Below are 14,956 nucleotides of genomic sequence, written 5' to 3' on the forward strand. Positions count from 1 at the left end.
CTAACATTATGTACCCTAATAAAATTGTACACATATATTTTATATTTGGATTGTCTACCTCCACATTCAATCCCCCTCTTTGTGCGAGCTGTTTTGGGTTTTGGTCATTCTACAGATTTTTATCAATTTTCACCATAATAGTTAGGATTAATCATTTCTAATTCGATACACATCTGGGCGCTGATCAGTGGATCATGTACATACAATTTTAAAATTGCAACATTAATAGTTTTGCCACAATCAGTGTTTTAGTGTATCTTTGGTTCCTTATGTAGTAAGAACTTCTACCACATCTTCAACTGTCTAGCATGAGTTAAGATTTATAAGTTTGTATTTTTCACTTGTCCACTTATTTTGGCTGGCATGTTAAATGTCATAAACTTCTGAGGCAATAACAAGTAATTTCCATTCAAAATCCAGTGAGCAAATGGACAGTCCTTTGAAGTTCACTAAGAAACCTCCTCCACATCCTGCCCCTCCTTTAGGAGGATGGGTGTCCAAGCCTTCCTTTGTCCTTGGGTCAGCCAGCAGACAAATGTCTGAAGCTTTCTTTGTTTTCATTATGCGGGTATCACTTAAGCCTTCCTGTGGCAAGGGAGTGTCCAGCTCAGATGTGAATCTTCCCAGGCCAGGCTGTCAGAGCAGAATTAAACAGTGTATTGGCTTCAGACTGGGTTCCTATACATTAAAATCTTTTCATTTCCCATATAAAATATAAGCAGAGTTTATAAGGGATTTGGACATTTTAAAAGAATTAGCCCTTCACAAACATGCTTTAAATAGGTGAATTTTGCCATTTTAATCAGGAAACAGAAACACTTTTAAACTGGGTTGGACAGCTAATTTTCTGATGCAGCTGTCAGTGAGTGAGGCCTGGATTCCTCTGCCTGCCTGGAGAATCCATGATTTCAGCACAAAATAACCAAATTTACCGCCAAAATAGCACTTTGAAGATTGCCATTGATTAGGAAGCTGTATTTAAGGGCATTTTCGGATTAGGCCCTTTTGTGGCCTTGTTTCAGGTGGTAAATGACAGGTGACAGATGACAGAAGTGATTCCTGTTTTTACACCAACTTTGCCTGTGTCTGTGGCGGGGTGTGCAGCTGTTTGGTGTTTATGGAGCATGCGCAATTTTGCAAATTTGGCGCGCATGGGGCTATTTCCTCCATTTCTGGCAGTTTTCTTTCCCCATTGGCAAAGGGGTGCAGTGTGGCGCATTGGTGTGGATAAAAATACTCCACACTAGGTCCAGCTGTAGTCACATGGTAAAGTGATTCTTGCTATTACTCCTTGGGTATAGAAATTGTAATATTGTGATTTATATTCTGAAATGCCAACAAGAGTTCAAATTGTGCCTTGTCGCTCTAATTTGTTAGTTGCCAGACCTAGTTGTGTGGAGAGGGCGGGAGTAGGGACCCCTGAACTCGTGTTGACGCACTACGTGGTTCCTAGGCATTGTTTGTTGAATTTTGGTGGCAGCTCAGCGAGTTTTTGTGGGGTAGCCCATTCCAGCCGTCTCGCTGGTGCTGAGGGTTTCAATTTGTATAGATTTCTACTAGCGAGAGATGATCTGTTTATTTGCTATGTGTGAGGTGGCCTTGATGGCGTGGTAGTGGTGCTGGGGAAGGTGGCCTTGGGTGCCCCGTTCGTATGCACCTGTGGGTGCCTCGTGTGTGGCGGTGTGGGTCTTCAGAACCCAGGCTGTGAACCGGAGCGTTGGTTGTCGCTTACCAGCTTAGCATGAGTCCGGAGGTGGAGGCGGGGATCTCTTTAGAACAATCCTTAGTTGTGGAGGGCTCATATCTGGGGCTCCAGGTGTCCCAAACAGCAAGACCACCTCTGCGGTGCGCAAACCAGCACCGACCCTGGGGATCGCTTCCTGGATCGCTCACTTCCTGCTGGGCCTAACCCTTCTGGTTGTGGCGTATTGTCGCTGTCGGAGGTTAGTGTGTGTGTGAAGATCATTGTATCTGCCGTGCCCAGTGCCTCTGGTATCCCCCCCAATGCTGATTATCCCCGTCCAAGCAGCTCTGCTGTCCCGGAGCCAAGGAGGCATCGCATATAAAGCATGGAGCGGAGCTTCTGTGAGGCGTAGCAGCGTTTCTTCACCTAGGCTGAGTTTCTTCTAGGAATTCTGGAGAGAGCTGTCAGTGTTTCGGGTTGCTATGAGGTTTTGCTTGCACAGTGTTTGTTAGGAAAGATTTCTCTTTAATGAACCTTTCCTTCCATCTTTATGGAACACCCAAGCTTTTTTCTTTAATTGTTTTATCTGACCTGTACTTTTTGCAGTGCAATACTACGCTGTCCTTTGCTCATATGCTATAGGGAAACTGTCATGTCCTTCAGGCTGTCAGTACTGGGAAACCTTGTTTTCCTTAGTCGTGTTACTGTGTTACTATTTTTGGTTACTTTTGTATCACTTGTGGTAACTTTTTATCACCGTGCACAGCAGCTTACACTGCAGTACAATGGGGTGCATTTTTGTTTTGCCCTAGACTAACACTCAGAGGATTTTTGGTTACTCTAGGTGTGCTAAAAGGATAGGCTGGTGGCAGCAGTGACTTTTCCCCACGTTTACCGCGTTTGGCTAATATCTGTGGCTACTGGTCAAACATGGCCCTGCCGCGAGATATATTGCCTATTCTTTTGCCATCTTGTTCTTTAGCCTTCTTCCTGACCTGACAGGCTAGCAAAATCCTTATAAGGACTTCCAGTGCCTGGGAATGCAGGAGCTTTTGGTGTGCTACTGGAGGGCTGTGTGTATTTGCTGGCAGGATGTGAGCTGGGTCTGTCTGACCCCAATCTACAAACTGGTTTTGGTGTGTCTGAGTGGTATGCATGAATGTTCCCGCCAGCTGTCCTGATTGGAACACTGCTGGGGTGTGTGTGTGGGCTAGTCGTCCTATTGGCTAGTGAGGGCAGCAGCTCTTACCTAGCTTTTAGGATAAGAAGAGGACACCTGCACCCATTCTTCAGAGATCCTGGAGAAACCTGAAGGAGCCAAGTATCCTATCCAGCAGCGAGGCCCGCAAAGAAACCCGAGACCTGACTGAAGGAGGCCTGGCAACTAACTTCTGCTGCTGTCCTGAAGAAGCCCTGTCTTGCTTGTGATTTTAGCAGTCCTTCGAAGGAGCTGCGACCCTTGCAATGGAGGGACCATCCATTCCCGATGTCTGCTCAGTGCCCTGCCAAAGCAAGCCTTTTCGGAAGTGCCCTGGAACTGTCATGTGGCCGACCAGCTTTGTTTTTGGGCTACCGTGCTGCCGCCATCATCGTACCGAATTTCGCCCTGAAACTTGGGGGATCCTCAGCTGGCCCTAGGATACTACCTGCTGCAATATTTCAGTGTCGTAGAATCAAGAGGACCTTAGATAGGAGAGAAAGTCCAAGCGTGGCTGCTGAGTCCTTTTGCGTCGCCCTGCTCCGGTGACCACCAATAGCTTGCCTGTCCCGAGTTCAGTCCTGAGAGGGGTTCTGCATGGAGTTTTTCTGCATTCTTCTATCCAGAGTCCTTGTAACAGTAAAAGTCACCAACCAGACATCAGCCTGAACCTGCAACCCCTGTGAATTGAGGACTGTGACCTTCGGCAGGAAAAAGCAGTGTCGGACCCTCTTCCTTTGTTCTGCCAAGTCAGGGAGCCAGTGAAGGGATTTCAGTGCTGGAGAGATGCTGTTCCGGGGCTTGAGGCCAAGTATAAGTCTTGCGGTTCTATTTTGGATGAATTGTAGCTGACGGAGAGTAGAAGCACGAAGATTGAGAAAGAGGCTTTTGCAGTAGTCTAGCCTAGAGAGAACCAGGGCTCTGGAGACGGTGAGCCTTTGGGGGAAAGTTTCTATAACAGAAGCAGTGTTTAACCAGAGTAGTCACTTCTTTGGGTTTTATCCAAAACCCTTTTTAGTTGTTTTTATATCAGTCATTTATCTTCTATGCTTCTAAACCTGAGTCAGTGGGCCTCATTGCAAGTCTGCCAGTCCTGATTTAACATAGCTGGTAAAACCGTACCGGCTCATTCTGACCTTCCATCCCGGAAACACCATCACCCCGAATCCACTTCCGCTCAGACAGTGAACCCGTAAAATGCGTCGGCGGGCACAGCGCGTCGACACCCGCGTTAGCAGCAACACGAAACACTGTGCGCATTACGTGAAGCACGGACACGGAAACACCCATCGAAATTGCGGAATCACCGTGAACACCTTGGCGGTACCGCTGCCACCGCAGAGATGGTGGTACACAGTGGCAGGTGAGCTGAATCAGGCCACAGGTGCACCAAATGAGCCCAGCTTCACCCAGCAGGCCACTTGGAGCATACAAAAGGGCCACAACCACACCCAGGCCAACTGCAGACACAACCATGCAGGCAGCCACTGTAGGAGCATTGGGCCTGGGGCTATTGAACATGCAGGCAGCAGCACACATAGTGGCAGTAATGCAGCGGAGGAGGAGGAGGCAGAGGCGGAGGAGGCGCAGGCAGCAGATAGTAAACCCGGCACCTATACCAAACCCAAATGTGCAGCCAGCATAACCCCGCAGGCAGCCTGCAATACCCCACATCAGGGCCTTATCGTGGAACATGACCCCAGGGCAGATCCACACATTATACCGGATTGACCCTCCAACAATCATGTCCATCGTCACCATGATTGAGGATGATATCAGCAGCCACAATGGTATTCGGACGCCAATCCCGCCCCTGCTGAAGGTGGTCTCGGTGCTGCATTTCCTAGGAACTGGGACGTATCAGCACTCTGTGGGTGAGCTGCACGGGCTGTCACAACCCTGTTTTTCAAGGATACTCGACCAGGTACTGGATGCCCTGCTGGGTCATGCATCGGAACACATTGCCCTCCCTCGTACCGATGCCCAGGTTTTTGCCACCAAGATGGCCTTCCATGCCATTGCTGGCATGCCAAATTGCATTGGTGCATTAGACTGCACCCACGTAGAGCTGACAGTACCACGTGCAATGGAGTTAGTGTACCGCAATAGGAAACAATACCACTCACTAAATGTACAGATGGTATGTGATGCTGGACAAGTGATAACCCATTGCTTTGCACGTTTCCCGGGGTCGACACATGACTCAATGGTCCTGCGGAATTCGACATTGTCAAGGTACATGGAACGCTATGCTGGACAGAGCACATGGCTATTGGGTGAGTATAACTGCCAATGCATGACCCCTGTGAAAGGGGGGTGGCCAAGGCAATTACCTGTGTGTCTGGGTTGTTACAACTGCCAATAAATGACCCCTGTGAAAGTGGGGGGGTGGTGGCCAAGGCAATGACCTGTGTGTCTGGGTTGCTACAACTGCCAATGCATGACCCCCTGACCTATGCAATGGACAGTCACCACACCCCACACATTGCAACGCTTCACGATACAGATGGCCACAGTGTGCCCGTACAAACCCTGCCAAAGGAGATGCACAACCAAGACATGTTGTAGCTCCACAAGCAAACACAACATGAGGGAGCAACACCCCCCACCCATCCAATGCACCTGTGCCCCCACAATGCACATGATAAGTGCATATCCGACATTGTGCATCGATCCACATTAACACAGTGTCCATTGACAGACTGCTCCACATGTGTACATCACTGCACAATTCCATACTTACCAACCACAAATGAGCATAAGGCCATCATCCAATGCACAGCGAGTCATTGACCAATGTCAAAGCGCCAATATGGACAACAATGACCCAGGAATGAGATTCACCCACTAGTCAGATCTGCGCAATGCCCCATATGATTGATTCACTAATGGTACATGAATGCACTGCATCTTATCCACACATGGATGCCACAAACACTGACATGTCCCCTTCCTTCCCTTTCCATGTAGGGGATGTAGGATATGCACTCACGCCATGGATGATGACGCCCATACGGAGGCCAAGGAACAGGCATGAGGAGGCCTACAACAGGGCACACGTTCGCACACGTGGCATGATCAAGAGGACATTTGGTTTACTGAAGGTCACGTTCCACTGCTTGAGCAGATCTGGCAGATCATTGCTGTACAAGCCAGTGAAGACGGGTAAAATAGTGCTTGTGTGTACCGTGCTGCACAATCTGTGCATGCGCAGGAACGTCTCTCTGCCCCCAGACACAGAGGATGATGATGCAGTGGATGATGAAGATGATGATGGGGATGGGATAGCTGCACTCCCTGGCAGGGGTGCACAAGATGGACAACATGCACGGGATGCACTCATTCGCAGTTTCTTTTGAGAGACTCTACATGAACAGCACTGCATGAATTTAATGTAGCATGACAATAAATGGAGTCATTGCAAATGAAATTATGGATGTCCACTCGTCAACAACAGGGATTTAATATTAACAAGTGCGGGTGGACGTGGCGTTGCCTGTTGTGCCGTGTCGGTGTCACTTGACGTGCCTTTGGGGGAATAGAGGGCATGCTGTTAGTTGGGTGGTGGGATTTGATGGATCCTTCACATGCATCACACTGAACGATCGATGCCCACTTGCATGTACACACATTTGACAGGTGATGCACTCAGGTGTGTGTGTCTCACCTTGTAGTCATTCACGCACTGTGTGCATGTCCAGGGGGCATGTGTTAAGTGCATGTTGCTTGTCGTCTGGGTCATTGGTGGATGCATTGGGTCACTCTTGTCCTGGCTGGGGGTGGGGGGTTCATTGGTGGATGCATTGGGTTACTCCTGCCCCGGCTGGAGGGTTGGGGGTGGTTCATTGGTGGATGCATTGGGTCACTCCTGCCCTGGCTTTGGTGGGGGAGTCATTGGTGGATGCATTGGGTCACTCCTGCCCTGGCTGGGGGAGGTGGGATGTTCATTGGCGGATGCATTGGGTCACTCCTGTCCTGGCTGGGTGCGGGGGTTCATTGGTGGATGCATTGGGTCACTCCTGCCCTGGCTTCGGGGGGTGTTCATTGATGGATGCATTGGGCCACTCCTTCCCTGGCTGGGGGGTGTCATTGGTGGATGCATTGGGTCACTCTTGCCCTGGCTGGGGGGTTTCACACTCATGGCTTTGTACTCTGTGCACTTACCGGCATCGACAGGTGCGCATATTCCAACCTCTGCATCACCGATGCCCTGTATCCCCTCGAGGTGCAGGAGACTGCTGCACCGCTCCTCCCACGACTGGAGTTTTAATGGCGATGCTGGGTCTCCACCGGTGCCAGTGCTGTGCTGACGGTGTGCAGCAATGAGAGTACACATTTGCAGCCATAGGTCATCCCACCTTTTGTAGCAGTCCTTAACGGTGCAAGTGGTCACCCCTATGGCAGTGCACCTGCGTGCAGCTTCTGCCCAGACCTCCTTACGGCGTAGTTGGGTGCTGCGCTGCTGGTCTGCGCTGAATAGCATGTCTGCATTGTCTACAATGTGCTCCACAAGCACCGTGAGCTCCGCCTCACGGAACCTCTGCTTGCGCTGTATTGTAGCAGGGATACAGGATGCCATTGTGGTGGTTGGTTTTTCCAACTGAAGGAGGTGATGTGGCCTGTGGTCTGTGAGGATGGCAGTGGATTGTGGTTTAAGTAATGGCTGCCTCTCTTTTTCCGGTTTTCGCGATCACAGTGTTTCCGCATCCGGTAATTCCGTGTCTTTGTCGGCGGGGGGCGGTCGCGGATATTCCATTGCTATTTTTGGCAGTATGTCCGTGTCCGTGGGTGTTTCCGTGCCGGCGGTGACACCATTTCCGCGTTGTTCTGGTGCGCGCGACCGACAAGCCGTAATCGGCCGTTGATTCTGCGAGCTTGCAGTCGCGGAAACTGTGTCACCGCCGTCACGGAATCAACGGACTCCGGACCGGCCAACTCGTTATGAGGCCCAATGTCTGAGTGAACACACACATTTACTATTGGATCGCCACAAATCAGGATGTCCTAGTAGCACATACTGTAACATGGTATCGAAAAAAGCATAGAAGATAACTGACTGATCTAAAAACATGTGCCAGCACAATGCTTAACAAAAATCAGAAAATAAAAAATAAAAATCTGAACCACAAACAAGGTGTTCTGACGTTCTTCAACAAGGAATCCCACCCATGGTTATTACCTTGATCCAGCGCCATTACAAACAAGGTTTGCCCACCCACCAATATACACTTTACCGTTGGGAACCTCAGAGTTTTTTTCCAAGCAAACCATGTGTCAGGCTGCAGTAATCAACCAATCCCTCCACTAAACAAAGCGATAGCGCCAGGGGTATGCCGCTCATCTAAACTCTAGTCCGTCCTACCTGTTCTAAAAACAAATAAAAAAAGGTTTTGGATAAAACCCAAAGAAGTGACTACTCTGGTTAAACAACGTTTGAACTGAAGGTACTACAACAACGTGTAAGTCAACATGTCAAGAGGTTTTGCAGAATGTGAGCATGAACTCTTCTTGAATAATGTTTTTGATTAAGAAGTTTGAACTAAAGGCACTATAAGAATGTGTAAGGAAACATGTCAAGATGTTAAGCAGATTGTGAGCATGATTAATTTGATAAACATATAGAAGGCACAATAGGGTCACCTGGCCCACATACTATCATAATTATCACGTTCACTGCAATGAACATTCAAAGTAACAGTTGATTTTTAAACTCTTCATCTTAAGAACATTTGAACCCAGAAAATCATTTTCGAATTATGTACACAGTGCAAAGAGACAATGAAAATTAAAAGTATGGTGCGAAGTTAAAGAAACATCACAATGACATCATCACGCTACAGCGTGATGACGTGGGGGAATAAAGAGCAGCCATTTTAGAAAAAACGCGACTTGAAACGGTTGATAGACGAGACTCAGACCTAAGAACATTAGCACTGTTAAGCAGGCTGAAATAGGAGAGGATAAGCAAGTTAATCTCTGTGACATTTAAATATTGAGTTGAATTACACCAAGGGTACTGTAAATCCTACCCTTAATCTATCTATAGGAGACTGACTCCGGGCCTTGGAACCACAGAGGGAGCACCATAGCGCCTCCAGGTGCATGTGACAACCTGAACCATAAGGGAGACATCTAACAATCGCATCAGTGGAAAATTATCACCACCAATACACAGGTAGCAGCTAACATTTCCTCTACTTCTCTTATAAATAGAAATGCTTTACGCTACGCAACAGTGAAAGGGGGTGACTTTAATTTAAATTAAGAGAGGCTATTTTTATTCCTAGGGAGATTTCCACGTGCAAGATATTGCTTTGCAAACACAAGAAGCTAAGCAGAACACTTCCAGGTGATTATGAATACAAGAATCATGACACATAATTTAAGATTTACATATAAAAGTGAGAATTGATAGGAATACTATCCATTATCTTCCGTATAGATTGAATTGACATAAAGATGGAATAGAAAGAAATGGTATTGAATAGACAGCTCCTGTTGAAGGGAAGTTTTGTTTCCTGAAACGCGTAGAGCAGACCTCAACAAATGAAGAGCCACCAATTCTATATGCATTAAGAATATCTCTGTTCCAAAACTAAGTTGATTAGTGCTATTCTGGATATTTTTCAGAAATCGTTGTATACATTTGTGACATTTATGCGATGGCAAATAATTGTTTTGAAAATATACAGATACAAAGAAACCTCCATTATATTATTTTTTTTAAAACTGAATTCTTGTTATTTATTGAATGCAGAAAAAGAAAGAGAAAAAAATATTGTTTGATTTATAATAGAAACGGGTGTGCAAGGGACGGCAGTGTTCCACAAGTGTGTGGACATCTGCTGATTTTCTAGTTGACCATACAACCCAGTGTCAAGGTTTTTTTTATACTCTGCACTCCACTACATCCCCTAAATCTATCAGGAATAAAAGTAGCAAGTAAGGTGCGCATCTCCAGCCTTGGATCTTTCATAGATTCACATGCTTGAATATTCCCCGTCGTCAAAACTGGAATCCTGTGTTATTTACGAAAATAAATTATTATATACATTATTTCCCATAGGAAAAGGCAATGCGAGTTATATCTAATGAGACGTTCACTTGTGTAGTCCCTCCATCTCACTTTGGTCCTTTATTACCCCAACCATTGAGGTGGCAGGGCTTAAGCTCCATCCCAGGCAGTCATCTTCAGTTTTTTCACTGCAGTCTACCAGACAGGGGGAATCCTCTCATCTCACTGAGCTTTCATCGATTTTTTTAACATTAGCTGTTCAAGCTAAAGCTTGAATTTCATTTTTTTTTTATTTTTGTCTAGTCAGGGATTACCAATTGTGACTTTCTGGGCTCAGAAAGGACACGTTTTCCACCTTTTTTCATCGAGTGAAGTTCAACTTGACACCATGGCTGAGGAGACACCACCTTTCAAAAAGCCCTCATTGTTTAAGGATTGTAGCAGAAAGAAGCTAGTGTACATGAGGGATCCCCATGAACAGAGTATTTACTGTTTATATCCTCATGTTAGTCATAATTGTGAAATCTGCAAAGCATTCACCAACAAGACTTTACAGGACAGGCACAGAAAGCTACTGTTACATCTGGATTCCAAGTGCCAAAGGGGGAAGAGGTTTTATGCCCCCCTTTTTTTCTTATCAGGAAAAAGAACGGCCAGTGGCAAGGAATATTGGATCTAAGGGCGCTAAACAAGTTTGTCAAATTCAAAATGACGTCCTTACAAAATCTGCTACCATGGCTAAACAAGAACAACTTTCTAGCAACCCTGGATTTGGAAGACACGTCTACCCGGCACACACAAGATTCCTCAGGTTCACAGTGGATGATGCTCCTTTTCAATTCCAAGTTCTCCCCTTCGGCCTAAGGTCAGCACCAAGAGTCTTCACCAAATGCCTAGCTGTTAGGCAGAATCATATGCTGTACTCTATGGGAACACCACACACAATTAAGACTACAAGTGCAAGTACACGTACAAATTCACCTTTGGTACAAGCCTGTACTACACAGTAAAGTGGTAGAGATGGCTGAGCAGCCAGACTTATCTCAAGAGTAAAGTGAGCAGTATCAGAAGTTACACAAAGGACAGCTACGACTATGGTTCAAGCAAACACTGACTCAAGGTTTCTGAGTAAACGAATATACATTTATTTACACATCAGTTGTAGAACAGTTCACTAAGTAAAGCAGCAGAAAAATCACACTTTTAATATACTACACTACACCCAATCAATTCTGGACAAGTTAAGCTCAAAATGAAGTGTGAGCAAAATGGCACTGCAGTAATTTAAAAAGGGAGGCAAAGACAAGGTTATACAAAATTAAGCAGCACCAACAAGTACGTAGGCAGGGCAGTCTAGAAAAGGCTTTCTACAATGAGAATTCAAATCAATAGGCCTGGGCCAATGTTAATGGGTCACAGTCTTTGCGCAGGATCACACAGTTCAGAGTAGTTTGCGGTTAAGTCTTTGCCAAGAGTTCGAAATGAAGTTGGTCAGAAGAAAAGTTACTTAAAAGAGTAGAGACGGTCAAGTCCTCAGATTGGCAAAAGATTTCAAACACTTTTACTGCGGTTGACGGAACGAACGACCAGATTTGCACAGTACCTTAAATGAAGATGAAGGCTGTAGCTCAGGCAGAAGTTCCTGGCAGATCCTGCAGGCTCACGGTTCCCGAAGCGACTGTCGGACTGACACGAAGGAGGAAGACTGGATGGTCCTGCACTGCCCAGGGAAGAAACCAGCAGAAGAGCAAAGCAACAAATAAAAGGTACGCTCCTTAAAACCCCAAAAGGGTCTGAGCCTCCTGGCTATCCGGTTCATTGTATCTTTGCACAGCAAACTTGACCAGGAGAGGGAGGCCTTGCTTGGTGTTTGGCAAACTGGTTGGTCCCACCAGCTCAAGGGAGATCTTCTCTGTTGTCGAAGTTTGGAGATTCGGACCTGCAGCAGGGCTTCACCGTGAGGTTCAGTCGTGGTAGTGGTCCTCTTCTTTCAGCTTCACTTCGGTTCTCTCGATCCAGTGGCGACTCTGTCTTCCTAGTCCCAGAGTCCTGCTTTTCATGCAGTTTTCCCCCATTCACATAGCCTGGCTGCCAATCACACATCAGGGTGGCTGTCCTGGCAGGACAGTCACCTAGCCAATACAAATATGAGTGCGACTTGGGTTTCCAAAGGAACTCTTGGCAGTGGTCCTAAAACCCCTCCCGCACATCCTGCCTACCCAGACATTCAGGCGCCTAAGGAGGGTGTCTGTGTAGAAGCCCGCCAAAGGACGGCGATCAAAGGAACCACACCTGGTTTGGCACGCAGAGTAAAACACGAGAAAGACCTTTACAAAACGAAATGGCGAATAAACCCAGCCGGAACCAAAAAAAAGTAAATGTGGTCCAGCGGGTTTAAGTTTGAGGCTACTAACATAGCCTAAAACAGTACCAAGGCTATTTACATAGACCGCGGTAGGAAAAATATGGTAGATACCACTGCCACCAGCCAAATCTTATTGAAAGGGGAACGAAATAATGTTCCATGAGAGACAGATAAAAAGGGATAACTATTAACCCTTTCCAGTACTCTATGTAAGATAGTTTGTACTGAGTCTGTGAATTTAAAAAAAGACTAATAAAGTCAATGGCAATTTTAAATGTTCAGGGAGACAGTAGTCAGTCCCAGAAAATTGAGTTTAATGTGGGAAGTCTGAAAAAGACAACCATGTGTCACTGCACTAAAGGTGCTGTGTGACACACAGTAAAAAGATGATAACTATGGAGTAGGTGAGGATCCACAGTCTATGAACACAAACATGTAAAACGCACAGCAAAACACATGTAAGAGTGGGAAAAAAGGCTCACACTCTTACCAGGTGAAAATAAAAATCCTAGCCATCCTAGAGAGACCATCAGCAATTTGGTGGTGACATCCTGACCTGTGCTCAATGGTGAAATCAAACCCTTGCAGGCAGATTGACCATTTTAGGAGTTTTGGGTTCTCCCCTTTCATTTGCATTAACCATCTCAAGGGTTGGTAGTCTGTCTGAATTACAAAAGTAGATACATAGAAGTATGGTCTAAACTTCTTCAGAGACCACACAATGGCAAAACACTCACACTCTATGGTTGCCCACCTTGTTTCTCGTTCCTTCAGTTTCCTACTGATGAAGCAAATGGGGTACTCCCTACCTTTCTCATCCACTTGACTATGGACTGCACCTATACCTGTATTGGATGCATCTGTCTGCAAAATGAAGGGTTGGTGGTCATCAGGAGCTCTTAGGACTGGAGCTTGACAAAGGGCTTTCTTCAGGTTTTCAAATGCTTGAGTGCACTCCTCATTCCATCTAACCTTTTTGGGGTATTTTGGAGAGGAGACTCCATTCAAAGGAGAAGCTATGGTCCCATAGTTCTATATGAAATTCCTGTAGTACCCAGTGAGACCTAGGAGGGCTCTCACTTGGGTTTGAGTAGTAGGGGTGGCCCAGTTTTGTACAGCTTGTACTTTGCTAGGCACTGGCCTTATTTCACCGCCTCCTACCTCATGACCAAGGTAGACCACTTTGCTCTGACCACTTTGACATTTGCTTGCCTTTATGATCAGGTGGGCCTGCTCAAGAGCCTGCAAAACATATCCTAAGGGATCAACAAGTTCTTTCCAAGTAGGGCTGAACACTTCAAAGTCATCCAAGTATGCCATGCAGAGGTCCTCCATCCCATTCAGAACTTGATTGGCCATCCTTTGGAATGTAGCAGGTGCATTCTTTAATCCAAAAGGCATAACCTTAAACTAGTAGAGGCCTGCTGGGGTTTGAAATGCAATTTTTTCCTTAGCATGGTCTGTCAGGGCTATTTGCCAGTAGCCTGACGTCAGATCAAATGTACTGAGGTACTTGGCTGCACAAAGTTTACCCACCAGTTCATCTGTCCTTGGTAAAGGATGGGCATCAGTCTAAGTGACTGCATTTAGAGCTCTATAGTCCACACAGAATCTCAACTCCTTGGATCCTGCCTTTGGTACTAGAACAACTGGACTAGCCCATGGACTTGTAGATGGCTCTATAACTTGGAGATCAAGCATCTTGTTGACCTCTCCTTTGATATGGGTTCTCACATGTTCTGATATTCTGTAACCTCTGCTTTTCACAGGTAAACAGTCACCAGTGAGAATGTCATGCTGATCCCAAGGGGTCAAGCCTGATGAAAGTGAAAACAGGGAGGCAAACTGATTTATCAGCAACTTGCACTCCTCCTGTTGTTCAGATGTCAGATTAGAAGAGAGATTAACTCCTTCTATTTTCTCATCCAAAAGTTGGCCTCTGAGTAGGTCAGGTAGAGGTTCACTGTCCTCCTCTTGAGCTGAAGCTAGAAGCAAAGCTCCCACTTCTGGTCTCGAGACATATGCCTTCAAACGGTTGGTGTGAAAGACTCTGGGAGCCTCCTTAGGTCTGCCTAAGTCCACCAGATAGTTCACCTCTCCAAGTTTGCCCACAACCTTGAAGGGTCCTATCCATTTGTCCTGCAAGGCCCTCTGCCTTGTTGGCAACATAACTAGTACAGCTGCTCTTGAGTAAACTCAACCATGTTGGCCTTCTGGTCATGCCAATGTTTGACCAGAGCCTGACCTGCTTTTCAGTTATCACTAGCTTCTGCCATCATGTGTGACATTCTCCTCTGTAGACCTATCACATAGTCACTCTGACTGGCTTGGGGGAAGGAGCACTCTCCAACCCCTCCTTAATCAGGGCCAAAGGACCTCTGACTGGATGGCCATAGAAAATGTTAAAGGGACTCTATCCAACTCCCTCCTGAGGGACTTCTCGATAAGCAAAGAGAAGGCATGTCAGTAGAAGGTCCCACTTTCTTTTAAGGGGTTCCTCTAAAGCACCTATCATGCTCTTCATGGTATGATTAAACCTCTCTACCAGTCCATTTCTCTGTGGATGGTAGGCTGTAGAGAACTTGTGACACCACAGTTTTTCCACATTGCTTGCATGTAGTGGGACATAAAATTGGATCCCCTGTCGGATATCACTTCCCTAGGAAACCCTACTCTGGTAAAAAATACCAAGTG

At 46.4% G+C, this 14,956-nt stretch overlaps 1 protein-coding gene across 2 annotated transcripts in view; it reads left to right on the forward strand.

Annotated features, from left to right (window-relative positions):
* The window catches only part of LOC138565943 (regulator of microtubule dynamics protein 3-like), a 2,735,427-nt gene that overhangs the window by 1,486,530 nt on the left and 1,233,941 nt on the right, over positions 1 to 14,956 (forward strand). The window lies entirely within an intron of this gene.

The sequence above is a fragment of the Ambystoma mexicanum genome, chromosome 2p (assembly GCF_040938575.1).
Source record: "Ambystoma mexicanum isolate Mex_15411 chromosome 2p, UKY_AmexF1_1, whole genome shotgun sequence".
NCBI classification, from domain to species: Eukaryota; Metazoa; Chordata; class Amphibia; order Caudata; family Ambystomatidae; genus Ambystoma; species Ambystoma mexicanum.